This window comes from Ambystoma mexicanum, chromosome 1p (genome assembly GCF_040938575.1).
Source record: "Ambystoma mexicanum isolate Mex_15411 chromosome 1p, UKY_AmexF1_1, whole genome shotgun sequence".
Classification (NCBI taxonomy): Eukaryota; Metazoa; Chordata; class Amphibia; order Caudata; family Ambystomatidae; genus Ambystoma; species Ambystoma mexicanum.
The window spans coordinates 915217967-915245338 of NC_090921.1; the positions used below are offsets into that span (position 1 = coordinate 915217967).

General features: G+C 44.3%; 1 protein-coding gene across 4 annotated transcripts in view; it reads right to left on the reverse strand.

The window, feature by feature from the left end:
* CDH11 (cadherin 11) overlaps nucleotides 1-27372 on the reverse strand; it is a 327320-nt gene that overhangs the window by 116997 nt on the left and 182951 nt on the right. The gene's annotated exons all lie outside the window — the stretch shown is intronic.

A 27372-nucleotide genomic window follows, 5' to 3' on the forward strand; every position in this document is an offset into this window, starting at 1 on the left:
ATACAGACCTTTGCACCCTCTTTGACCGCAAAGCAACACACCCCGGAAAAACTACACGCAAACCCACACAACCAAGGCAGCACCCCAGCGACACTGCGTAGGGCCCCTCGTAACTATTCCTAGCACCCCCACATCATGAATACCATGTATCGTAGAAGTTCTCATTTCCCAGTACATTTGTGTGCGAATCCCCGCAAACCGTCCCTGCACCCTCTACATTGCTTACATACATGTGATCTTATCTCTCTGTGGTGATCCCTATGCACAAGTGTCAGTACACCCATATTCGGGTGGAGGCTAGATTGATAGCTTTGCATGGTCATTTCCCCGATGTGAGGTTGCGCTGTTAGATGTGTTCTGTGCAGTTGTGGGTGTGCAATTGCCTTGTGCAGGGAGTCCCTCAGAATGCCCACAATGTTCCTTGTTCCTCATCATTCTGCAAGTTCGGCCCCCGACATTGAGCTCGGCATAGGCCCAACTCACCCTCTGCGAGCAGTCTTGCGCAAGGCGCTCTATCCCACTCGCAGAGATGTGCCAAGCCGTGGTGAACTACATGGAAGTCTCGGAAAAGTCCTGCACAGTCGATTCCATGAATCGACTAACAGGATTTTGCACACAGAATTGCCCGCAAAGTTCTGTATTTCCCCTGCAAAGAATTCCATGAATCTGGCCCTAAATGTCTATATGAAAACGCTTTTAGCGTCTTGAATGCATATCCAGTTATTGTCACGTTTATATTTACAGCTGAATGGCGACAATCCTCCTCTGCCTTGACTACTCTAAAATTGGGTTTTTGACATAGAGGCCTGTCGAATCATTCAACACAAAACTCATGTGACGACCCACTCTGGGCCTGCCCATTCTTTCAAACAACAATTCTAAAATGTTGTGTTGGTCTCTAATTCTGAACTGTCCTTAATCCTGCACGGGATTACACTGTTCCTTGCATTTCTTATGCACCAGGTTGACTACAGAACTGGCATCTAGGAAAGACTCTCAGGACAAATGTTACACTAAGCTATAAAATACGAAATCCACTTCATCTTCATCCTAAAAGCTCATAGCACCTTCACCAGAGCATTGACGGTCAGTCTCCTCACTACATCACTAAACAATTACAACTCTACAGGCCATCCATGTGCCTAATAAATGCCACATCATATCATATAATTTCGACTGTTACCTTTCTTTCTCTCCTTACACTATTTTATTCCACCGCCCCCCCCTCCCCCAATCACATTATGATGACACAAGATAGTGGCATTTTTGTGTGTGCTTAGTCCTTATAGTTATCTGCATTGTGTTGGAAATGATACTGTTGATATACTCAAAACCCTAATAAAACTTACTAAAATAAAATAAAAAAAGAAATGACATGCAGACGATAAGATAGTGGCATTTACTACTGCACATAAACACCAAATAAAAGAAAATATATCTATATTGTTTCTGTGGTATTCACAAAATGAATACATGTTTCCTTGTAGAAGTGTTTGTTATTGCAATAAACATGTCCTAGTAACTTCATTAAATACAAAGGGCTAGTGATGAATTGAGTCAGCTTTCTAAGACAAACCACCTAATGACCGTATTTAGATGATCAATTTAATGAGGTTTTTTAATGAATGTAACGGAAATGGGCAAATTGGAATCATCTGCAGCTGAAAAAAAGATAATGTCTAGGCCCATAGCTTGCAAACGGCAAGGACTCATAGGGACAGCGTCCAGGGTCGGACTGGGACAAGAAATAGGCCCGGTCACCCAAAACAATGTGGCCCACCCCTCGCCTCAAAACAGTGGCCCACCCCTCACCTCACGACACTTGACCTCTGATGACATCACCAGAAGTGATGTTATTTGACCCCCACCCCAAAGAGACATCCCGCAAAGCGATGAAACACAACCTTTCACCCCTTGACTAAACAGGAAGTGGCATCAAATAGCATTGTACCCAAGTACACTAAATTACTGTGAATCCAAGCAGACGTCCAAGGCCAAATGATAATATGTTATTGTATAGCACTTACGCTTAAGCACTTTTTTATAGAACAAATATGCATACAATATCCCCCAACCTGTGTTGGTACTCATTTATCGACCTAAGAAGGATGAAAGGCTTTTAGAAAAAAAAATTGTAAAAAAATAAATTGGAAAAAAATATATTTTATTTTTCAATTTATTTTTTCCAAACCGGCCCAGGCATAGCCAGAAACCGGCCCCCACACCCTAGGGATGATTACGGCATATCTAAATGCACATTTAAAAAGCAGTTTGGTTGTCAGAATGACCAACAGACATGCCAATAACCTACTCTGAAATGCAGCACCTACCATATACTGTCGTACTTATTTATTGCAGCTTTGCTGAAAATACGTTATTGTCTCAATGAGCCCTGCCCTTTTAGTGTAGTCCAGAAGTGTTTCATGATGGACATCTTCCTGATGAATTGAGAGACGATGCTGGAGTGGTGGGTTGTCCATCAGTCACTCATAAGTACACAGGTGCCAGCTTTCAGAAATAGCTCATAGCATGAGATGTGGGATAGCCTCATTATAAGCATGGCGGTCCGGGAACTACGGTACCTGTAATCATGTTGGTACCGTTGTTCCTGGACCGCCATGCTACGAGCTGTGCTCACGGGTGCCGGTCAGCCCGCCAGGTCTGGCCTGGTGGGCAGAGCGGCGCCCGCAAGCGCAGCATGTCGGATGCACCTGCATCCGACGTCCCATTCCCATTGAGCCCTATGCAGCTCAAAGAGGAATGGGGACTGACAGGAACCGGCACCCAGCAATGCAGGAATTACTGGGTCCGGCAATGTCGGAATTACCCGGTAATTCCTCATTGACGGGTGCTGGACAAAAATGCAACTCCAGCGGCAGCTGTGCCTGTTTTACAGGCACGGCTCCCACCAGGGTTATAATGAGGCCCAATGTAAAGTTCATTGGTGATAGTGGCACTCGACTGATCCTGCCTAGAATTTGACAGAGGATAGCTCCTGTTTGTATTGATGGGTGCCGTTTCAGAGGGATCGATTGATTAATCAGGAGTGTGCTCCAGACCTGCACATAGTCTCAAAATGGCAGAGGAGCGTAATGTGGTCCACTGGTTCTGGAGAGGTCAAAGAAGATCAGAAAGCATGCCTCGCCATGACCCCTGGAGGTGAGCAGACCCCCACACACCCTTGTGTGTTTAAGGACAGTATATGCTCCTCGTCGTGACTGGAATCAAATTGAACACCACTAAGAAAGATATTGCAGAAGGAGTTACTGCCACTTCAAACATATAGTACATAGACATGGTTAAATATGATAGCAAGTTAAGATGCTGCAGTCAGTTAAAGTTCACACATGTCCCAGACTTTCCGTGTTCCATGACTGATGAAATGGCTGATTGGACAATTAATAAAAGGAAGGCAGCCCTCACTTTAGGTGCATAATTTCTACGTTGGGGAAAAACGTGTTTACCTTTGTGAACACATTCACAGAAGAAAACACTTGGAAATGATATGATATGAAATTTTATTTATATATTTGCAAACCGTGTGTGAATCAGCAGCCTGGGGATCAGAAGGAAATCACTGACAGGGAGTTCATCTATTTCCAGAGACAACTTAAAAAGAAAAGGACAAAAAATAAAGACACGCAATGATTTCGCGGTGCAGTGCATGGCCGCCGCAGCAAGAACCTTCTGTTTTAACGCGTACCTGCAAACCACAGTTAAAGCAAGTCTAGTCTTGATGACACAGTTGTGTCAAGTATTGACGGTGTGATTTCCAAGCACGCCTGAAAGGTGATGATAAGCAAGAGACGTTACTGTGGCTGATCTTTGACAACAGCATCTTAGAGAAAAGGGCTTTGGGGCAAGGAGGGCAGCCTCTGGAGAGATATTTTGTTCTCCCACCATCCACCTCGCCTCACTACTCGACTGTTTGTAGGTGTGCATGTTAAGTTTCGATGCATTGTGTCCCCAGAGTGTGCTCTTCCCAATAGCACAGTGGTACTGAACTATGCTTATGCTGTGCCCACCATTCAGTAAAATATTGCTGCCGAGCCCTCCTTCAGTAAAAATAAAGTTGCTGGGTTCCCCCTGATGTCATAACTGCTATATTTTCTATTATAAGCAGTCACTGTAATCCCTTTTTGAAGAGCATTGCGCCCCTCACCTGGACATTCTTGCCCCCCCCCCCCATAGAGTGGCCAGCCCCACAGTTTGAAGACCACTGCAATAGGACCACCTGCTTTGAAATACCGCCCGCCATGTATTTGTATTTGCCTGAGCCCGTTTGGATTTGCCAATGCAATACACAACCGAATGCTCTGTCACTAAACGACTCGCGAAAAAAACAATACGTTTGCATTTTACCACTGCTCAATAGGGGCTGTTTGCGTGATTAAACACATTCACAATGCACCTTTTTATACCCAGCCATTTCTCTCTCTCTCTCTCTCTCTCTCTCTCTCTCTCTCTCTCTCTCTCTCTCTCTCTCTCTCTCTCTCTCTCTCTCTCTCTCTCTCTCTCTCTCTCTCTCTCTCTCTCTCTCTCTCTCTCTCTCTCTCTCTCTCTCTCTCTCTCTCTCTCTCTCTCTCTCTCTTCTCTCTCTCTCTCCTCTCTCTCTCTCTCTCTCTCTCTCTCTCTCTCGCTCGCTCGCTCGCTCGCTCGCTCGCTCTCTCGTACACACAAACCACACACACCGTGTTTCGCATGCAAGAAATGAATGCTGTGATCTGCTCATTCACGAGGTGCCTTGCCATTAAATACACTACGGTGACTACGCTGTATTAGCTTGGTTGGTGCCTCGCTGATAGCTGCACACGCTGCATGCACGATCGTCTCTACATTTTTCCTGTCACCAATAGCTCCCTGCAAGTTGCTTCCCTGACTGTTGCACTGAACATATCAATTCACTTCCGATTCTTCGGTATGTTTATTTGACCATAACCAACATTATCCTGAAGGGGCATTTCAAAAGAAAGAACGCTAGTGTGCTTTTTATGCAACAAGACACATGTCAGTGATAAGTGCAGCGGGTTTAGGGGAACTGTTTGACGTTTAGAGATCAAGTAGTGTAAGCCTTTTCACCTAAGTCTCACACAACCCAGTGCCACCCAGTAGCCATCACTGGAATTCCAGGTCCAGTTCAGAGCAGCATGAGCAATGCACTGTGGGTATGCAAGTAGGACAAATGCAGGGCAGAATAGAGGCAAGGCGTGAATGATCCCCTATCGAGAAACACACGGTCAGGCAGTAGCAGAATAATACACATGGAAGTATGCATTCAAATAATGGAGGTATGATAAGAAACATTGGAAACACACAGCAAGACAAATAAAATGGAACACTTGAACAGTTCCGGGGCTCTGAACTTTTGGAAACTAGCAGAAGGTGGGGTTTTAGATGTGTCCTGCCAGTGATTAAACTCTCTTGTGCATTGTTCATTACATGACTCTTTGTGCTGCCGTGACACACACAAAGACAATCAAGCTTACACTAACGCACATTCCAGGGGGACATAGCAACCTGCACTGCAAAGAAAAGCTATTCCATTGAGGCACAATGCTTAGATATGTCGAGTTCATGGGCCTGACTTACAAACGCGTTTTTGAATGGGAAACCTCCATAAGAAAACACTTTGTAAATCAGGCCCCATTTGTTCCGAACCAACATGTTTTAATATTTACTGTGGCCGTCAGGTTTACCTTCCTAAACATGTGATTAGTGTTCATCCAATGAACCTATCTCTCATAGTAGCCGATGTCTTCTGGGTCCTAGAGCCCTCTGCGCAAGTCATCCTGCATCTACTGCAGTATAGAGTGATGCTCCATTAAAAAGTGAGTGCTATCTCCGCCTGGGTGGGGGCACAATCCATCAGTGGGATTCCTACCCTTGTGCCTGACCACACATATTTGAGACTAATGACTTATCTCCCCCTTCTTTTTTGTTGAGCATCACATGGCCTTTCTGATTGTGCGCATAGGAAGGAGGCTGAGGTCAAATGCAACAGAAGGTGCAGCGACAGAATGGAGCCATCCTCCCTAAGGCCATCAATTCACTGACAAACACCTTTATCTTGGGACAAGTCCCCAGCGGGGACTATCTGTCATTGGTACTGAGAGAGGACATGTGGCACCCAGGCGGCCATGTTTAGCACCCCCTTTCAGAAATCGCACATGATAAAGCAGACACATATTATTCTTCAATCTGCTCTTCGCACGGGATACTGATCACTAACTGTCATGCCTAGTGCAAGTATGTAATAGAGGAGAGATGTTGGTTCTATCAAGTAGGTTTATCTTCTTTTTGTAATTCCAGTAATTAGTCCTAGGGACTACATGGACAGAGCTTCCTGCTAGGACTCCTGATATTGCATTACATTCAGGATTGCCACACATTTAAATTGGGATTGGTACAGCAACATGGCAGTGCATGATCCCAATGTCACTAGGCCTAGCAAGATCGTAGTCGTTGTCCTCCCTCTGTTTCCCCTCCCTTGCCCCTTCGCGCCTTGAAACACTTGTGTATAGGCGTGTTATAAATGCTGTATCATATCTTATCATCATATGATATCATATCATGCATCATCACAAGGGCAATATTTCAATGGCTGGGAAAAGTGAAATCCCTGAATAAAAGTATCTATGCACTGGAATGAGTACAATGTTATTCATCGAGAGATTTATTATGGGAATTATTGCCATAAAATCACATTACAATCAGCAATCAAAGTGGCAATGCCACTTGTAAGCACAAACATAATTTTATTCATAAATACGTTTTCATTTCCATTGGAAAGTATGCTTGTGTGAAAAAAATAAGTGCACATAGGAAAAGGTAACTCCATACAAGACTAATAAACGTGCAGTCTGCATGAGAAAAAACAAAAAGACGCCAAGCTGTTAGTTACAATGTTTTATATGTATACCATGAGGCGATGCCATCTCAAGCACGGTTCTTGGAGGCTCCCTATTCAACGACTGCCCCTGTTTTCTCTGATAATTGTGCTGCGGCGTCGGAGTTTTGAGCTGAGTTTCCAGTCTGCTCCAGTCCGCGCCGGGACCCGGAGAGCCGGAGAGCGGACCAACGTGCCTACAACATTTCCAGACTTTAAGGACGCTGAGGTAGGCACTCATTGACATGTGTGCTCTCCGCTTTTGTCCCACCGCGGCCTTCACAGCCACTCATCTGTGTCCATACTGAACTCCACATTCTACCTGCACTCCTCCGATGGGTCGTTTCTGATCCTCGCTACCTAGCTACTACTAAGTCCACTCCCTCCCCTATCCCCTCTGTCCTTTCTTCCTCCCTCCCTCCCTCCCTCCCTCCGTCCCTCCCTACCCTTCTCAATCCTTACCCCCCCCATGGAAGAAGATCCTGACCAACGACTCCTAAGGAGCTGTGTGAAAAAGAATCTACTTTCATCTTTTTCTGTCACCGCTAACTCCACATGCTCAGCTACGGTGGCGAACTCCACGCAGTCCCCAGCGGACGTGGCCTCCCCTTGAGGCGCATTGTTGCTTCTTCAAAACCCTGACAATAAAGTCCAGCCGTCAGGGATTTCACCACCGCTGGCCCTAAACAATACGGTCCTAGCGGTTTCACAGGTCTTGGCTGGGGCCGGAGATTTGATGATTTCTGCACCTCTCAAGGAAAATAGCGGTGGCACCCTTAAACTTGCTCCAGACTCTTGGCTGGCTCCAGCACCTGATGCTATCTGTCCCCTTACCGCTTCAGCGAGCGGCCCGTCCTGTGCGGGGACCGGAGGGTTCCCGTCAGAGGGCCTGAGGGCAGTTGCGCCGGTGATCACAGCCATACCGGCGTTTTTCAATTCTACGTCAACTGACATCATGTACGACCCTCGGTCTATTCCTGTACTGCCTACCTCTCAAATTGGAATATCTACACATGCACTGGCCCAGCTTCCTGTGGAGGCAATGTCTTCGGGTCAGTCCATTGCGAAACCAACTGTGCCTGAACATTACCCTAACTCTCAGGAGAGTCTGGCCCACAAGACCACCACGGCCATGATTCATGCCATCTCGGAGGCTCAGCCGCAGAAGACAATCTGTCTCCGGCCTCAACTTCAGAGCCTCAAAACCAAGTTCAAAGTAAAACCCAAGAACAACTTTTGAAACCTCTTTTGGAGACGATATTTGACTCAGACTCCGACGACTGCTCTAAATCGTCGGATAACTGCTGCCACAAATCAAGTTCGTCCCAAAATAAAAAAAAGACCACTCTACAAAAAAAAGCCAACTCGGTACTGAAAATCACAGCCTCACAACCCACGAATAACAAATTACTCACTACAACAAAAAAACAGCAAAACCCTCTGGTCTCTTCATTAAAAAGCAATAGACAGACCAAAAACGCTGCCCCGCACCATGGCTCAAAAAAGATGGGATATGCTAAACTCCCTCTACCCACCCCCCTCTTGTCAACTGCCCTGCTGAACTTTTTCAGGACTCAAGGGAAAAGAAAGCTATCTACCGACTCCGAACTTTCAGATGCGGAAATCCTAGAAGCCCTTGACGAAACCCCACCAGCCCCTAAATCCAGGAAAACTTCTGCTATCCAAGATCCTCAATTACCTCAATTACCTCTACCCAGTCATGTTTCTACCCAAGTCGCTCCTTGCGACAGAAACCCTCCAGACATCCCAGCCCTGGCCATCCTGGATCCTGACCGCGCACATAGCACTGTTTCAACTGCCCTAGCAGATGGGCAGGCGAAGAATACATCGCTACCCACTCCAAGTCCGGAGGTCAGTCCAACACCTCCGTCAATTACTAGCGATCGACCGGCCCACCAGGGCCCCCCGGACATTAAGGATTTACTACAGCCTAAAGCTTATCCGCACCACAGAGAAATGTCTTCCCAACCTTGGACCAAGTCGCACCTACCCACCTTTACCCCCCTTGCAACCCTCCAAGACCCCCTATGCTACACTCCCCTCTTGGAAGATCCCGAGCTCTGCGTGCGCTCGGCAACAGCAAGACAGTCTAACCCACTAGAAATTGGAGGAACTAGCTCGAGGCGCAGGCATTCATTGGCGAACCCCACATCTCTAGGATCCAGAGACATACCATTGAACACTGGAAGATTCACGAATCTCGCTTCACCTGCCCACAAAGAGTTACCAAGTAAAAGAAAAGACATGACCACAATTATGTCTGCAATAACTATCGCAATGGCTCCTTTCTGTAAACTTTATGAAACATTAGGTGACGCTTCAAGAGATAACACGGCTATTCTAGCTACTATTCAGTCCAAGCTAACCTTTTTGGAAGGCTATTTAACCGCCATCGACCTGAAGTACGACATTCCACACATATCAAAAGAGGTGCCACTTCCTGTGCCGGACGCCCTCCAACCCTCTTTCATTCCTAAAAAAAGCCCTCCACCAAAGATCTTGGCTGACAAGTCAACCCAGACCCTTCAGCTCAAGCCACCCAATGAAATCGCTCCAATATTCGCAAATAAAGCGAAGCTGCCGCCAACTGTCAGTACGACCACCCCAATTCTCAACTTAACCCCTGCAACCAATTCTAGTCTGAACCAACGGCGGGCCCAAGGGAAAAAGGTATTAAAACTAGCAACAAATGATCAACTGTCAACCTCGACCTGGCAACCTTCCAAATGCACGCCAGAAATGGACGCAGCAATCCCTAAGCAGCATACATCGCTCGGTAGTGCAGACCCTGTTGGGACCCGAGCATGTTCCGTTACGGACTTGACCCAGTCCCCGAAATCACCAGCAGATTTTTTGAACTCAAGCCTCGTATCCACGGTGTCTGTGCACGACGAGCAGGACGTGTCCGAGAAAGACTCTACTTCCCATGACTCTCAATCAACATCTCCCCCGCTCTGTAAGCCCCAAGTTTCATCTGACACCCCATCACTTTCATCAGGGGGTACAGCTCCTCAAAGCGCAACTCGGACGCGGCACCCTAACTCCCCTTTAAGTGCTTCACCTGACTTACAGAGCAGAACCAGACCTAGAACTCATTCAGATAGATCTCTGTCATTGAGGCCCATCGCCTCCCGCAATCTAACAGGAAAGCATGAGGCTCACTGTAAGAAGGACAGCCCCACTCGCCTTTTCAAAATTGAGCAGATCTCTAATAAAGACAAGTACATCATTCTGAATAGAAGAACCATGTTAAAAATAACATTGTCCACAGTCACCCTAAATAAACTGAAATCGGAAGATTTTAAGCGAATTGAGCCATACCACAGGGACAATAAGGCCAAGGCCTACCTGCATATCTACAGCTCTGCAATCCAGGATATATGCAAACAAGCAGATGATGAACTAAAATCACGAGGCCTTCTTCTGTCTGAATTAAAACCCCTCGACCAAAAAACCTCCACCCGGGAAGCTTATTCTAAAAACAGAATAAACAATGACCATAGCCGATCTCAACGACATGTCGACTGAAGAGATAAATTGAGGGCCCATTTCACTGACGCACCAGGGAAACTGAAGACTCGCCATGAAGCACCTGACCGCCGCCCTCACACCCCATGGGGCCACCCTGACCAGCTAAGGACTCCATCTAAAGCTGCCCGGGCCGACGTGCCAGCTCAGCCGGACCCTCGCCCCACCCAAGGTAGACATGAAATATTCACGTGCCGCCCGGCACACCATCAACAGGACAGATTTCGCTCGGACAGAAGAAAGTAAAGCTGGAGAGACCAGTCTCCTCGAAGAGAGTCTTATATCCATAGACCTCGTAATCAGGCCACACCTCCGTCATCGCCCACGCTCAAAAATTCCACAGCATCGGGTGGGCCATGGGACTGGATAAAAGGAGCTCTATATTCAAGCCAAGCTAAATAGCAACTACCAGAGGAAGCCGACGTTCATCTACAACCAAAACTTTTGACGTTGGCCTCCTGGAATACAAGAGGACACGCCCACTTAACCAACTAAAATAGTTTGGACCTGGGACAGTTTGACATTTTCTGCCTGCAAGAAACATGGCTCCAGAACAAATCCTTGATGGACGGATATGACATTGTGATCTCGCCCGCTGTCAAAGGCCTGTTAGGCCGCCCATCGGCAGGACTTCTAATCGTGGTGCAATCAGGCCAAAATCTAAAAATCGTCAAGACCACGGCCAACTCTTATGGGGTCCTGGCGGTGCTAATCGAATGGAACTGCTCGGCTGAAAATTCTAATTCACATCTAAAATGCTGCCCAATGCCTTCACTCGCATTGATTACTACTTACTGGAATCCCCAAAGGACCTCGACACCACTCTTCTGCCAAATTATGGCTGAAACTATTGATTCCATCCTCATCGAATGGGACACCCCGTGGGTACTAATCTGCGGAGATCTTAACGTAAAGTGCGGACAACCCACAGATCAACTTACTCAGCACACTGAGCCTACACAAGCGGAACTAAGAGGTGAAGCCTGGATGACTCTTATGTCTTCCAGGAACTTACACAACGCCGCCTGGATACGGGAAGGGCAGCCCCACATACCAACATGGAAGAGAGGACAGTGGTCAGCTACCCTGGACTACATTTTTGCCTCACAAGCGCTGTGTCCAGAAATCCAAGGTTTTCAAGTGGTTGAAACCACAGTGAGCGACCACAACATGCTAACTCTGACATGGTCTTCCATGGCTCGAAAGACAAACTACTACCTGCCTTCAGTGGAGTCTAACCCACAACAATCCCGGCTGCGCCTGACATCTGCCAACATAAGGTCAATTACTCATCAATATGTTGCAGAACCGGCGGCGAAACTGTCCTCCGTCCCATTCCCTAGACCAAACTACCTTCCTATGCTACTCAACTACAAGCAACATCCGTCGTCTGGTGTGTTCCAGCCAAAGACCTACAACCACCAGTACGACAAGCAAAGAGCACTTAAAAAAAATGCATTAAGGAAGTTCAAACGCAACGCCAAGGCAGACAACACCATTGCTGCATGGGATCTATGGAAAAACGAAAACCGAATCTATAAATCATGGATCAGGACGCGCCGGGCAGCTTTATGCCAACATGATGCAGAATCAATGTTCAGAGCCCTTACAACAAAAAAAACAGCCGATTTCTGGTCCCTGATAAACAACTCTCAAGGGGCCGCAGCTACAAATATGATCAATTCAGTATCGGAGCAAGTCTGGGTCGCTTTTTTCAGCGACCTCTTCGCCAGTCCGACTCCACTAACAAAACTTTGTTCGGACACCACAGACGCCCCGTGGATAAATCTGTCAGCAGTATCAGACGTAACTGTGGCCATCAAAAGGTTAAAAATGTCAAGAGCCCCGGGCCCGGACGGCCTGACTACCATAGACTTAAAGAAACACCTCAATGAATGGTCCACCTTCATTAGCATCCTGTTCGACCATTGCAGAACAAGCAGGAAGATCCCACTATCGTGGTGTAAAGCTATTATTATCCCTATTTTCAAACAGGGAAGCAAGGAACTTCTCGGAAACTATCGCCCTATAGCCCTACTGGACATCATGGGCAAGCTCTTCGCTTCCCTCCTTTTAGACCATTTCCATCGATGGGCAAAAACGGCTCCCTGCAGCAATCCTCTTCAATCAGGCTTCAAGAAGAATGGCAGTACCACACTGAACATTCTTATACTTACCATCTTAAAGGCTAAAATAAAACAAGGCTCCCAGACAGTGTATGCTGCATTTATCGACCTCTCTCAGGCCTTCGATAAAGTCGACAGAACAAACTGGAACTGTCCAGAATCTGTCCTAAATCCAATAATAGCTCTTCACACCGGCACCACACTTAACGTCCGGCTGAACAGGCAAGGCGCCCTCTCCAAGGAAATCCAAGCTAATAGAGGAGTCAAGCAAGGCTGTCCGTGCTCTTTGTCGCGTTTCTGGGGGACTACAAAGACTCGAAGTCTTGGTCCACAGCTTTCCCCCGAAGTTCGGAAACACCACCCTGTCCCGACTCCTCTATGCCGACGACATGATCCTGTTTGACCAAACCCCCATCGGCTTACAACAGCAGCTGGACAACCTTGCAGTCTATATGTCCAACAACAACCTGCAAATAAATCAGGCCAAAACCAAAATCATGATCTTTGCGAAAACCCGCCATCCCCGGAAAAAAATTATGTCTTGGTCAGCGAACAAAATCGGAATTGAAGTGGTCCCCCACTTTTAATACTTGGGGGTGTTTATTGATGGGTCAACTCAAGAATTGAAAATGCAAAACCACCTTTGGTCGAAAACCAAACTACTGACCTCCCAAATTTAAGCGATTGACAGGAAGTTTGGCAAATTTTCGCTAGCCCCGGCTACTAACTTCTACAAGGGAAAAATGGTCCCGGCCATAACTTATGGCATGGATGCAATGTTCACCATCCCAACACAACACTGGCGGAAATTAGAGGGGTACATCTGGAAAACCCTCCTTGGCCTACCTAACGCTATTCCCATCGAAGCGGTTAGAAGAGAGCTAGGCCTGCTCTCGTTAAGCGCTACTGTCAGTGTGGCCTCTCTCGCCCTGTTCAGGAAGACCCTAATCAAAGACGACCTCCCGATTTTTAACAACGGGCAGGAGCTGGCCACCGCGAACTGTAAGGCCGTCCTAGTCTGGATACGCCGCCAAGAAAACAAACTGGAAGAACTGCAATGCTCAAAAATCGACCTGATCACGAATCCTCAAAGAGTCAGTGAAAAACTGAAAATCCAAGACTGGATCAATACCATCGACAAAGCTGCTGCAATCAAGTTCTTAAAGCATCTCCCTCCCACGTACAACAAGTTGAAATCTCCCATGGCGTACTGTCTAAAATTTCCGGACAAAAAATTGCGATCGACATTTCTAAAAGCCCGATTCAACCTGCTCCATACTACAGAAATTCTAGGGATAAGAAGCGTATCCACTAATACCATCTGCAGACTATGCAATACCCTGGATTCCAGCGAGACAATTCGCCACCTCCTGCTAAATTGCCCCTCTTTGAATCAAGCATGCTCAGCTTTTTTAACCCCATTATGGCATGACTCGATCCTGATTGAAGAAAACACATGGTGGTGCCGTCTGATTTCTGGGGGAAAATCTCGCTGGGCGGTCGCCACGGCTGAAATAATCGAAGAGGCCTTTGCCAAAATCAACACCGTGGGACTTAAACCCTCACTTGAACCTCACGACCCTTTATGGGCTCGAGCTACTCTAGGCTCTCTTCTTCCAGCTCATGAGTCTCCACGGAAACTCGGTCTAGCAAAGCTGTTCTTCCTACTGGCTGATCACGAGCCACTCTTCGTGCCATACAGGACTCGATTTTACCTTTGGAATGAAAATGATCCTGCCTTGGAAAGAAAATGGGTGAAACGAACTTTGAATTATGTTAAGCGACATCTTGTAAAAATCATTTCTCTTTTTTTGATTATGTACAAGTATAATAAAAAAATATATATATATATTTATGTATACGTATACAGTAGTGACCAAGAAATAATGCCAGTGTTGCCACTGTAAGCACAGATTCATGAAGGCATTGCCTAACTATTGACAGTATTTACTCCTGTAACTATACACCTGTGATACAATTTATCCAGTCGCCTTTGTCTAATTATTCCTAGCATTTGCAACTCTCAAGCACTCCCCTGTAATGGCATTGCCCAAATATTATCAGCATTTTACCCTCACATGTGGTTGATTTTCCGTAACATGCTAGGATTAGCCCCAGTAAGAAAACACCTCTGATGACGTTGAGCAAAATTGCTAGTATTTGCACCCGTCTAAAGACACACCTGTGATGGATTTGTCAAAGTATTGCTAGCAATGTCCCTTTTAAGGAAACAGCAATGATGGTGTTGCCCCAAATATTATCAGCATTTGCCTCTGTAAGGACACAGCTGTGATTTCTTTACCCCAAAATCCCAGTGAATCCCCAAAGATGCCAACATTGATTTTAAGGACAGACTTATGATGGCTTTGCCCAAAAATACCAGCACTTGCCCCATTAAGGACACAATTATGGTCATTTTGCACCACCATGCAACCATTTATCTCCTCTAAGGACACACCTGTGATTGCTTTGGCCTACATGCAAGCATTTGCCCTTTTAAGGATACACGTGGTACCATCAACATGCAGGCATTCACCCCTGTAAGCACACAGGTATGAAGACTTTGCCCCCAAGAGGTCAGCAATTGCCCCTGTAAGAACATACCTGTGACTGATTTCCCTAACATCCCAGCATGTATCCATGTAAGAGTATGTAATATCTTACATTAAGCATAGACAATGTATAATGATTATTGGTGATATCACCATCTCAAAATGTGATGTAATTTTACCAATACAGATATATATATATATATATATATAATATATAGGTAAACATTTCTAAACTTTTACTATCAATTTAAATTCAGACAGGTACTTTCATGATGCGTACCATGTTTACTCAAGAAGTACATTTACTTAAGAATTCATCCACACCAAAGTTGCTAACCACAATCCGCATGGAGATGGCTGTGTGCTATTAGAATTAAACACAGCAGTGCTGGTTGCAAGAACCAACATTTATTAACCATGAGTTTAGGTTGTCTTTTTGGAAAAAAAGAAGAAACACAAATTGCTTACACCCCGAAAGAAAAAAAGAAACAGACAGGGCTGCAGATAAAATAAAATATTGAATTCATGTCTTGAATTGAAAGCATCAATTCAAAACAAGTTAAAATACAAAAAAAAAACCTCCAGACTTAGTTGGACCTGAAAGCTTTAACCATTGTGAAATGTTGCATTACAAGACAGTGCTTGAAATGGACAATATTTACTCTGAGAACCCCTTTCCTTGGAGTGAGGTTTGTGGGTGTAGCAAAGGGGCAGAGCCTGATCCAAGGTCCCACAAAATGCTTTCTCATCATGCAGCACAACTCTACCAATTTGTATAACATTTTTGGAACATATGAATGCCCACAATTTTATATTTCAAATATGTCTGATACTAATTCAGCAAAGAAAAAAAAAACATTCCAACAGATAATTGAAGTTGGGCTTTCTGCTCTTTTCGTTTGTCACAATACTCACCATGACAACGAAATGCCTGTAAATTGCAAGACATATATACCAAGTTGGCCAACTTGCCAACAGGATGTGAGGCTTTCACAGTTTCTGCATGGCTATTTAAGTTAAACATGTTCCCCTGCCTAAGGACCTGACAACAATGTTTTCAATGGGACTTTCCCATGTTAAAACTATTTTGTAAATCAGGGCCTAAGTCTCATGAAGTGCTGACTTCAGGCGGTTAAGAACTGGGGAACCGATCTTAGAGTTTCCTTGACTATTATTGGGGATTGTAGATAGACAGGCTTTCTGTGAAGACCTTTACTTTTCCATAGCTGCACTCTGTCTTGTTCCGACCCATTTCCTGCACTGTTCCAAGAGGTACATAGACACAGTATAGAATGCCTGACCAATTCATGAAAAGCCTTAATGACTACAATATGCACAGGGCAAAGCATATGAAAATGCATATGAAAATTTAGCCAAAAAATAACAGCAGGACATAAGGCCCCCTAAATGTGACTAATTACTTACTCTACAGGATCTGGTGCCAAGTGGTAAACCACACTGCTGCAGGCTATTCATAAGCAACTATGACACATTTAGTTATGGCCCCTTGGATTTCTTCTAAAAAAGCTATTCCCATGCACCTCTTAAAGAGAACATTTGTTTGTTCAAGACGCCCAAATGTTTCTGCTTTGCGTAATAGTCCACAAACACTAACTTTTATGTTTCTCCTATAACCCACCAATGCATGTCCAGTGCAGGCAACAGCTCACACATTCGGCTCCCCATTCAGTATACTGAAACTTGGTTGGCCATATATAGAGAAGCAGAAAGAATTAAACCTACATTGTTCACCTTACTCACCGGGAAGGGAACCAAGAGAAGAGGGCCAGAAAGAAAAAACCCAAAGTAAAGAGTGAGGGGGACATCCCACCACCAGAACGTCTGTCTTGTCTCTGTTCATTTTGAGCCAGTTATGGTTCATTCACTCTCCCATGGCAGCCAGGTATCTCCACAGGCACAACGACATCTCAGCCCGATCAAGATCTAAATGGATCAGGATCTGAGTGTCGTCGGCGTATGAATAACACCTGATGCCGTCAGAGCGTATGAGACACACTAATGCCCAGATATAGATGTTAAATAGAATCAGAGACAAGGGCGAACCCTGAGGGACTCCACTGCTAAGATAGCAAGGGGCAGATAGAAAGGGTGGCATGGATAGAGACTGCATGTGATCCGCCAGGAATAAGATGAACCAGGCTAGTACCTGGCCAGATATACCTATCTGGGCAAGACAGGATAACAGGATGGGGTGGTCAACAGTGTTGAATGCCGCTAACAGATCCAGCAAAATCAGGGCACCCAACCCACCTGAGTCCACCAGCCTGGCCATATCGTCTTGGACGGAGACCAGAACACTCTCGCACGGTTTAGGAGGTGAGAAGTTTCAAGAAATTATGAGAGTAGGGGTGAAACCAAAGATTCAAGCAGTTTAGTCAGAAAAGGAAGAAGGGAGATAGGACGGAAATTAGCCAAGACAGTGGGGTCAAGTGATGACTTTTTTTAAAGCGGGACAACTCTTGCAGCCTTAAGCTCGAGCGGGACAAACCCGGACTGACATGAATCATTCACAGCTGCTGTGAGCGCCTCCAGAAGATCAGGAGAAATCGTTTTCATAATATCTACCGGAATGGCATCCGAATGGGGAGCATGATTTAATCTTTTAAATAGCAGCTAAAACTGCTTCTTGAGGTCTCATTCACTCATGTATTCTTGATATGTTGGGTGTGCTTTAAAGTAAGAGAGCCTTTCCCACATTTGCTAGGGGGACATGCACCTAGTTCCCCTTTTATAAACATTTGTACTTTTAGGTTGCCTTCATTGAACAATAGGGTGAATGTTTCGACAAAAAAATCCACACAAATTGACAATAATGAACACTGGATCCATAATATCCAGGGTTCTTTACAAAGGATCTAGTTAAATTTGAGGGGACTAATGATCTGATGGAGATATGGATGGTCCATTTGGGAACATTGCATGGTGACACCATGACATAACAACACCAAATATATTAATCATGTAGCAATACAGATAATTCATAAACAGATTATAATTATGTGTATTCAAGTGTCATTCATAGAATGCATGTGGGAATAGTGTATTATGTAGAGATGACTCACCTGGTGCCCGTTCCTTGGAGAGGAATATTTTTAGTGGCACTTATACATTAGGCCAGTAGTGGTCTAAATTAAAAAGTAGGCCAGGAGCTACAAACAAATAAACAACAGGCCAGCAATGACCATAAATACAGATGGGTTTACTAGCCGAGTTGTGGCATCCGTGTACCTAAAGGCAGGATTGTAGGGGTCAATGAATGATGGCAGAAAATGTCTGAGTAACTGAATGGATGAGACAGTCATTTGGAGGTGGAGACAAAACTTCTTTATGCAGTTTGCATGCCTTGCTGTGCTATGTTATGTAATGTTAGGGACAGTTATCAGTCAGTTAGTCAGTATAGCTTTATTTCGATCTACAATACCATAAAAGCAACATCGTCAGCAAACACTGGTTACAATTTGATTATCCACAATAAAAACCCACAATTCATATACAATGACAAAAACGTCTTGAAAAAAGGCCAACATCACCAGTTCACAATATAAAAGTGGAGATGTTCACGATAAAACCAAAAAATCTATAATAAGATGAGAGACAAGGGAAAACATCTTGATTGTCTTGCAACATCAATAAATAAACAGCAATAGCTACAGAGCATAGAGCCATTCATATAATACTAGCAGAGTCATGTCATAGCATCAACTGTAGTAAAATCATAGGTGTGCTACCGAGGTCATGCATGATAAGATACTTAGAATGGGTGACACAGCCTAGAAGCCGTGTGGGATGACATATCTCTGGCCACTAATTATTATGTGCCCTTGAGCACATACTAACTAGTGGACAGAGCTATGACATCCCAATCATGTCTTCATCAAATGTATCCATGTTATATTCAAGCATATTAGGACAATTGACCATCCTGTTTTTTTGTCTGTTGTCTTATGCACCAGTCCCACACCAGATACTTAGATGTTGCATAAAGTACCACCACGTCAAAGAGTCATTGCAACCAAAGAAGTATGAATGTGTGTTTCCCTAAATAATGGTCTCAAGAATATTCTTCTAGGGGTTAAGTAATGAGGGCACATTAAACGAAAGTGAATCATGTTTTCAGTTGGGTTTGCACACAGCGGACATTCTTCTAGTAAATTATTGTTCCACCTATTGTGGAGACTGGCTAATGACAGTGTACACATTCACAATTTGAAATAAAGTGCCCTTTCATATTTAGGGTTGACATAATCAAGGTGTGTTTCATGCCCAAATGCCTGTTTCACATCCCAGTATCTCGCCAACAAAGCAGTCTGGCCTAGCCTTTGCTACAGAGGCATTTTTATTTGGGCTAGTCCACAACTTCAACTCTAAATTGAGCAAGCTATCGACTTCCTTGGCAACTGTCTGTGACATAAGATCAGTAAGCGCTTCTTTAAACTTGCCCAACTGTTTGCATGCCCATATTCATACCCAATAGAAAACAGGCAGACTCAGTGCATTGTATGCCATTCTCCATAAATATTGGCAGATTGGGTGTACTGTATGGGGGGCCGAAGATGTTTTCATGTATTTGTTTTCTATCACTGAGAGTTTCGAGCACACAGTGTTCTCCCAAAACTTACTGGTGTAAATTGCTGCTTGCCTCACTTGAGCCTTGTACCCCTCTAGGGACCCCCAAATCACACTGTTCCCATGTTCACTAGAAAACCTTGCAAGGTGCTTGCTCCATCTGTAATTCCTGCTTTGGCCAGGTGCTCATCTCAACTACTATTCGTCTTGACCCTCAGACCGAGGTAATCATAGTTATCCACCTGTTTGATTATCACCAAATTCAGCTCAATCTTTAATGATACCCTTTTCTTCTGTTCGCTGCCATTGAATATCATAGATTTGGTTTTGGCAACATTGACAGAAATGTCATTCCTATAGCAGAATTCCACAAATCGATACAGCTGCTTATTAAGACCGCAAGGTGTAAGAGATAGAAGGATTGTATCATCAGCAAACGTGAATGCTTGTATCTTGTTGTTTGCTAACATAGGAGCATCCGCCTGGAGAGTCAATAAATCTGCAATCACCATGTTAATGAAAATGCAAAACAATTTGGGTGCCAGAAAACATCCCTGGAGCACTTCAATTTCAATTCCTATTGTCGGAGTGATACTACCATCCATGCCCCATCTCTCAACCATGGAATTCCGTACATAAAGATTTTGAATGGCTTCAATAACGGTTGGGGATTTTAAGGCTAAGAAAGATGTCCCAAAGCCTAGCCCTTGGCATTGTGTCACATGCTGTTTGCAAGTCGATGAAACAGCATATATACTATCGTATTCCAGAGAACACCAAACTTGTCACAGATTAAACAGAGAGGTAATCTTTTGTCAACCATACTAAGGCTGCTACAAAATCTTGCCTGGAGATGACTCAAGATGTTACGTTCCTCGATCCATGTTTCAAGATGATCTAAATTGCTCGAGCATAGATCTTCCCACCAGCATCTAGTAAAGAGATGAGGCAGTAATTACTAGGTGTATCCCTAGAGCCTTTATTAAAAACAAGTACTCTTTAGTCCGTGTCCATGAAACAGGTACCACATTACATTTAAGAGCCATGATAAATAATTTCATTGAGTATGGCATGCATACTTCTAGCTCTGTGGCATAGAAATCCACAGGGACCTTGTCTTGGCCCGGAGCTTTGTCCAATTTCTGGTTGACAAGTGATTGTTTTGACCTCCTCACTAGACAGAAGCAGTTGGATAGTTACCAGTTAGATCGTCCTCATGATCCTTATCACCTACCCTGCCTACACTCTCGAATGTCCAGGTTTCATGATGCAGTTTTGTTAAATGGTCGAACCAAGCAGAGTCAGGTATACAACCTTGGAGAATAGCACAATCCAGTGGGGGTCCAATCCCCATTAATGCCCAGACTTCCCTGGAACCTCTGCTATCTATAGCTGACAAAAGTGAGCCCCAAACATCCCCCACCCAGGCCACTTTTGTGTTTTTCAAAATGGGACGGTTCTTCAACCTAGCTTCATGGCGAGCCAAAACACCATTTTCTTGGACATGTTTGGCCTGCCTAATTATAAAAAGTGTTCACTCTTCTGCAATCACCATCATCCCAAGGCATCCCACCCTGTGGTTGAGGGGATACTGCTCTACGCGATTTTGTAAAGAAGCCCCCAATAATCTTAGATTTTCATGGGTATCTAATATCCCAGCTGGATCCTCCAGATTACATGCGAAAAAGCCCTCTATTGAGTTTAAGATATTGCTGGAGACCAGTGGTAACACAAGGTTCTGATCCAGCCATGCCCACTCAATGGAACGCTTGGCATGGGCAGTTATTGAGCAATGGTTTCAGGGCTTCGGCCTTTTTGGGTGATTCTCCTAAGAAGGCCTAGTCCAGCTCCAGATTCAGCGGGTGATGGTTTTATCCACTCGTCAAATTTGACCAAAATATAGTCCATCATGCTGCTGGATATGCCATTATCGAATTTTGGCCCTGCAGTGGAATCCCCAGAAATCGAACTTTAGAGGTCCTTATATTAGCTGTCATGACTAGACTAGCCCCCACTTATGCGTTCCTATAGCATCTCTTGGATTTGCAGGCTTTGAGTACCCCAATGCCCTAAGCTGCATCCTCCTCATCTATGACCACTATCATGGAGTCTGGGAGCTCAAATTGCCAGTTAAAATCTCATGCAGCCACTATCCTTACGGGGCCACTACAATTAGTTCTCCAATCATTAACCCTATCATAGAGAAGAGAGAAAGGAGACCAACCCCCATCCCACCCTGCAGTTTGCCAGTTATATTTATTCATGAGGAGATGTGTTGTACCTACACTAGAATGACCACCCTTTCCTTGGTTGGCTGGAATGGAGAAAGTAGCATACCCTTGCAAATGGGGAGCTTCCAACCCCATGTTTCTTGGAGATTAATCACCCCAAAAGGGTGAATAAAATCAAGCCAATCCCCTTCAGTTAAATATGTATCCACACTCACTATATTCCAAGATACAATTTGACCCCAGATTCTGTGCATCAGTTCTTTGTGGTTCTGAATCCCCCATGTCCTGCATGTGTTCCCATCTAGCCGAGTTAACAGATTCAGGACTGGGATGCACCGCCCATCAATTGGGCTCCCCAGCAACAAGTGCCCTGCCTAGGTTTGCTGAAAGGGGTAATACATGAAGTAGAGGGCCCTCTGGTCGACAATCATTCATTCTGGGAAGGGCATTCAAGTTTTTGTTTATTGAATTAGCCTTGAGGATAGGGAAAACAGAGACCTGCATTAAAGCTGTCGATTGGCTGGGTAAAGCACATATATTGGATGGTCCTTGATTTGCAAAGCATCTCTTCTTGTGTTCGCCACTGAGGCAGGATCCTGAATAAGAAAAAGTAGCATACATGTTTATTGATATCTCCAACCCAGAGGGTGGAGGGGCCCATTGTTCCATTAGCAGAAGACCCTCAACTAACTGATAATCCACCATCTGCACTTTGATAGGGTGACTATTCTGGGGGTCCTGTCAGCTGTGTGCATGCAACTGTGTATTTGTGTGTGATGGCATAACAGCCCCTTTTGGCTGTCAGCCAATGCGTGGCTTTGTTAACCAGGCTATCTCTTGTTTCATATCTGAGGTTCTCCAATATTTGTCAAATAGATGCAATTCCTAACAGCTTGCAGGCTGTGGGAGAGCTCACCAGCCGCCCCTTCAAGATGTTGGGCCCCCCATCAAATCTCCTTGGATAGTTCTTTGCCTCATGTGCATGAATAACTTCCAGGACCTTATCACCTCCTTTGGTTCTGTTATCTTTCTCAGTGTTGGCGCCCCGGACCTCCGGAGTACATGGTGTTGTGGGCCCCACAACCCTATATCCAGCATCCCCATTCTGCTTCTAGTTAAAGATTTTCATTGTCATTCCCCCAAGAGTTTCCTTGATTAACTTGATTTCATGCCATATGGTTTACAGTTGCAAGCGGTCTGCTTCTTGCAGGCCTGTCCGTTGGTCTCCCATGGTAAACCAAAGCCCAGAGGAAGCGGGTAGGGACTCTGCTGCTCACTCTTCACTAACTATCTCTTCCGCTTCAGATTCGAGCGTGTATTTGTTGGCCTTTAACTTCACAGTTTCTCACCTGTGCTGAAACCCCATGAACCATTCATGAAACAGGTTCTGGAAATCCACTTTTTTTTCCTTCTCTGTTGAGCTTTGTCCTCTTGAACAGTTTCCTACCAGAACTTTTGGTTGGAGCAGCTCGAAATTGATGGACAGCAGTGCCTCCTTTTCTCTTGTACTGTAACACAGGGTGAACCTTTTCACCTTAGTGACCCATACCTAATGCCACGCGTCCAGATGCTAAAATATCTTATGGGCAGCTTGGCAATACTGCCGACTGAACCACTTGAGCAACTTTTTTCTGTGGCTGCCACCTTTTTTAAAAAGCTTTCTTTGGTTTACCTGATGCTTTGTCGTGATTTGTGCCGCCTCCATGTGCTTTTGGGTTTCTGGTCCATTGTAATGGCTATGCTCCCACCTATCAGACTGCATGCTGGGGCATAGCCGTTTCCTCTCCCCATTATCCCTAGTTACAGGGATAGCAATGGTCTTGTACAAAGGGATAGGATTGGACATTGGATCGCTAGGATCTCACTTTCTGAGATTTTGTGTTACTTTTTAAAAAATATTTATTTTAAGAAAAAAAGGATTGTGTTATATTATAAAATAACATATGTTAATCCAAAGAGTATGATTGTAGCTTTATTTTCCGCATCCAGAATGGAAGACTTGATGTCCCGTTTGCCAGCGCTTGTTATGGTGGCGATGGGCCAGAATTTTAGGGGTGCTAAAGCAAGGTCATTTTGTCTAATGTCCCAATAGTGATGGCCATCTGTGGCTCAGATGATTAAATCTCTTACATGGGCTATCATGCCTTTAGCAAGTTCCAATCTCGGCATGGTCTGATGCACACTGCAGTGAAGGCACAAATGTCGGCCAGCCTTTGTGGGTAACACTAGACTATGCCTGCTACAAATATGTTTTCAATAGCTTGGGCTACAAGCCTTTGCTGGGTACCCTGACTTAGATTTGCTTAGATGATCACATTCAACTTACACAAAATAAGACACATTTGTCACTGTTGAAATAACATCAACATTATCCGCCATCGTCTTCATCGTGTGCCTGTAGCAGAAATGTTCCCTAATTGTATAATTTTATTTTGTTTCTTCTAAACCACTTTTCTTAAATTGTGTGCATCAGTGGTTAAAGAGAAAAATGTGCCAATTAGAAACATTAGTCACTGTTTCCCCCAGGAGTGTGAACAACATTAAAGAGCAATGACATACCAATACAATTAGCGGAAAACATTAATTGTAATGATTAGGATCATTATGAAATCCCCAAAGAAATGCCTGCAAATAAACACCAGTGGGATTTCCCTGTACGTAGTTGTGATAGCTCATTAAAATGTCAACACCCCATATAAAATTAAAAATATCATGATACCTAGAGACAATGAATAGTCACGTGGGAAGCATCTCTTATTCCCGATAAATTATGCAATAAGCCGACCTGACCATCTTTTTTTTTCTTCTCCCAAATGCGTGGAATCAAGCACACTCATTGTGATGTGGACACGCTAATCGGTTAGAGGTTTTCATTGAGTGGGTGAATCCCAAGGGGTTTATGGGACACAACCCTAGAAATAGGCTTACAGCATTACTGGCTATTTTCTCCAGATAATCTATAGCGAGGCTTCAACATGTAAGGTTGCAGGAAAACATTTCCAGGTACATCTACACTGATAGACATGAATCTCTATGGAAGAACATTTCAGGTGTTAGGTTGGGAAACAAGAAAGGAGAGTATTGGCCATTCCCTGAAGAAGAGCAAAGGACCTTTGAACGGGATGTTCAAGAATAGCTTTTCAGTAGATGAGCGTCTTTGCAGGTGCTCTGACCGCAACCTCAAAAACATCATAGGAAGGCAATGTTGACAAGTTATTTAAAGTGCATTTTGTTGGGATATGATTCAAATTATTTGCCCACAAAAGCAATCCAAAATGAATTGTCAAATGTTGTTTTGCAAAGGTTTTGACATAAATGATATAGCACAACCAATGTTTACAGGTGAATGCCAGTGCCAGTGTCCATAAATCACCATGCAAAAAAAAAATAAAACTAAGCGTGGCCCTAAAGCAACACACAGCCACATTTAGTAGTTGCACTAAAGACATTGTGGAACTAAAGATCCACGTATCAGCCCAAGTAATGCTGGACATAAAGAGCAACTTATGCTAAGACTCTAGGGGGTGCTAAAGCACCATTTTGTGCCAAAACTAAAAGTAGCATTAAGGCTCCACGCAAAGCAAAACTCAAGATCTTAATAGCAGAAAACATATCTGTGCCTACTGTAATGTTGCTGCATGATCTATGATAACATATCGGTCCACATTGCAAGTTTGGTGGTATATTGCTGATAAATCTTTTTGGCAGTAATGCAGAAGATTTACCAGCAGCATTTGTGGGAGGAAAATCCTCCACCGTAACACCAACATTGTAGAGTGGCAGTGCAGTAAGGCAACAGTAATGCTGTGGCAACTGGCACCCCGCACCACAGCATTTGTTGCCACTAATTCACAACCTATGAGGCAACAGTATTTTAAATGCATAATTATCTGCAAGCAATACTCGAAGGGCATTAGGAGCCAATGATAGACCATCACATTTGTATGTATGCGTTTCCAATTTCTGCTTTGTGACATCCGACAGAAAATGTGCAATGCACATTAATGTGTGCATCCCTAGACATTCTGGTAGTCTCGAACTCATTTTTGCATTCCATCACATTCTGTGCATGTGCGTAATTTACATCTTGGAGACAGCAGAGTATGCGCTGTGTGAGCATTAAACCAAGGCAAACAATTCTTCTAAAACAACCCTCGAGAAAAATCCATCTGCTCCATTTATAGCATGGGTGCAGACATTTTGTATTCCTGTCACCGATGTGTAAAATAATTACCATGTTCTCTTATTGTTTCTACTGAACAGAGATGCTGCACTCAGATAAGTGCTTCACCTACAGATTTTCAGCATGCAAAGAACAATGTTTTCCATCTTCAGTAATCAGAAGTGCACATGTTTACTACTGCAGCTTTTTATCCAACGGAAAAACATAAAAACATTTCCACGAATATTTCAATTAAAACATTTAGTTTTTTTCTAGAGTTTGTTACCAAACACCTTGAAAAGTTAAAGTGGTTGTGAACCATATTTGCAAACAAAACGTATCACCTTAATTCATAACGCTATACGATTTTGGCCTATTGGACTAACGAGAATTAAACCCACGTTAGACGTCACTGCCTCAATTTTGTTTTTCCTTTTCATTTAAAGTACCGTTGCAGTTTACTACAGCAAAGCGCATTTTTTCTAAAGCTCACAGGGCTCGCTGGCTGTTCCATGTCATGCTAAGCAACCGGGTAAGCAACTCATCGTGTCCTCGTTTTCCTTTGCATTCTGAGATGTAAAGTCTTGCAATGATCAAGTGAAAAGCAAATGTACAAACCGGTAGTATAAAGACACAATTTAGGACTAGTAGGTCTTTCCACGCATAACATTAAACAACAATGTAAGAGATCTGAATTAGTGCAGCTGGTAATTTAATGAAAGTTGTCCTGTATGACTCCTGTGTGCCATTGTTGTTGGACTCGCTGTGCTTGGCTCGGTAAGAAATAAGGGCGGTGGGGTTCATAAACGGGTCATTGGGAAATGCAGATGCGAACACGGTGGTGCTGATGAGTGCCAGTCATGAGTAACCTGTTCCTGAGTGCCAGCATGCTTTCTAGGTGTTTGGCGGAGCAACTTGGGGGAATGTTATCCATAGCGAAGATCCCAAGATCCGATAGAGTGCATCGGTATGGGCCAGATTAGTCACTGATGTGCGCAAGTGCAACTGGGCTAAAGAGAAGAGCTTAGTTGGGGCTTTGTTAGTGTTGATGTACTGACAGCTAGGCTAGTGGTGGCCTTATGTGGGGGATGGGTTATATGTGTAGGGTAAGGTGGTAGGACTTCTTTGAGGTAAGTCACTTAGTCAGGGTAGTGAGAGAAGGCCTTACAAGGCAACACAACCTCTAACTCTGCATTTCTACCCATGGACATTTGTAGACAAGTCACACTTCTCTAGAACGCAATGCCACCTCTCTTGCTCTCCCTTTCTCTCTCTTCTC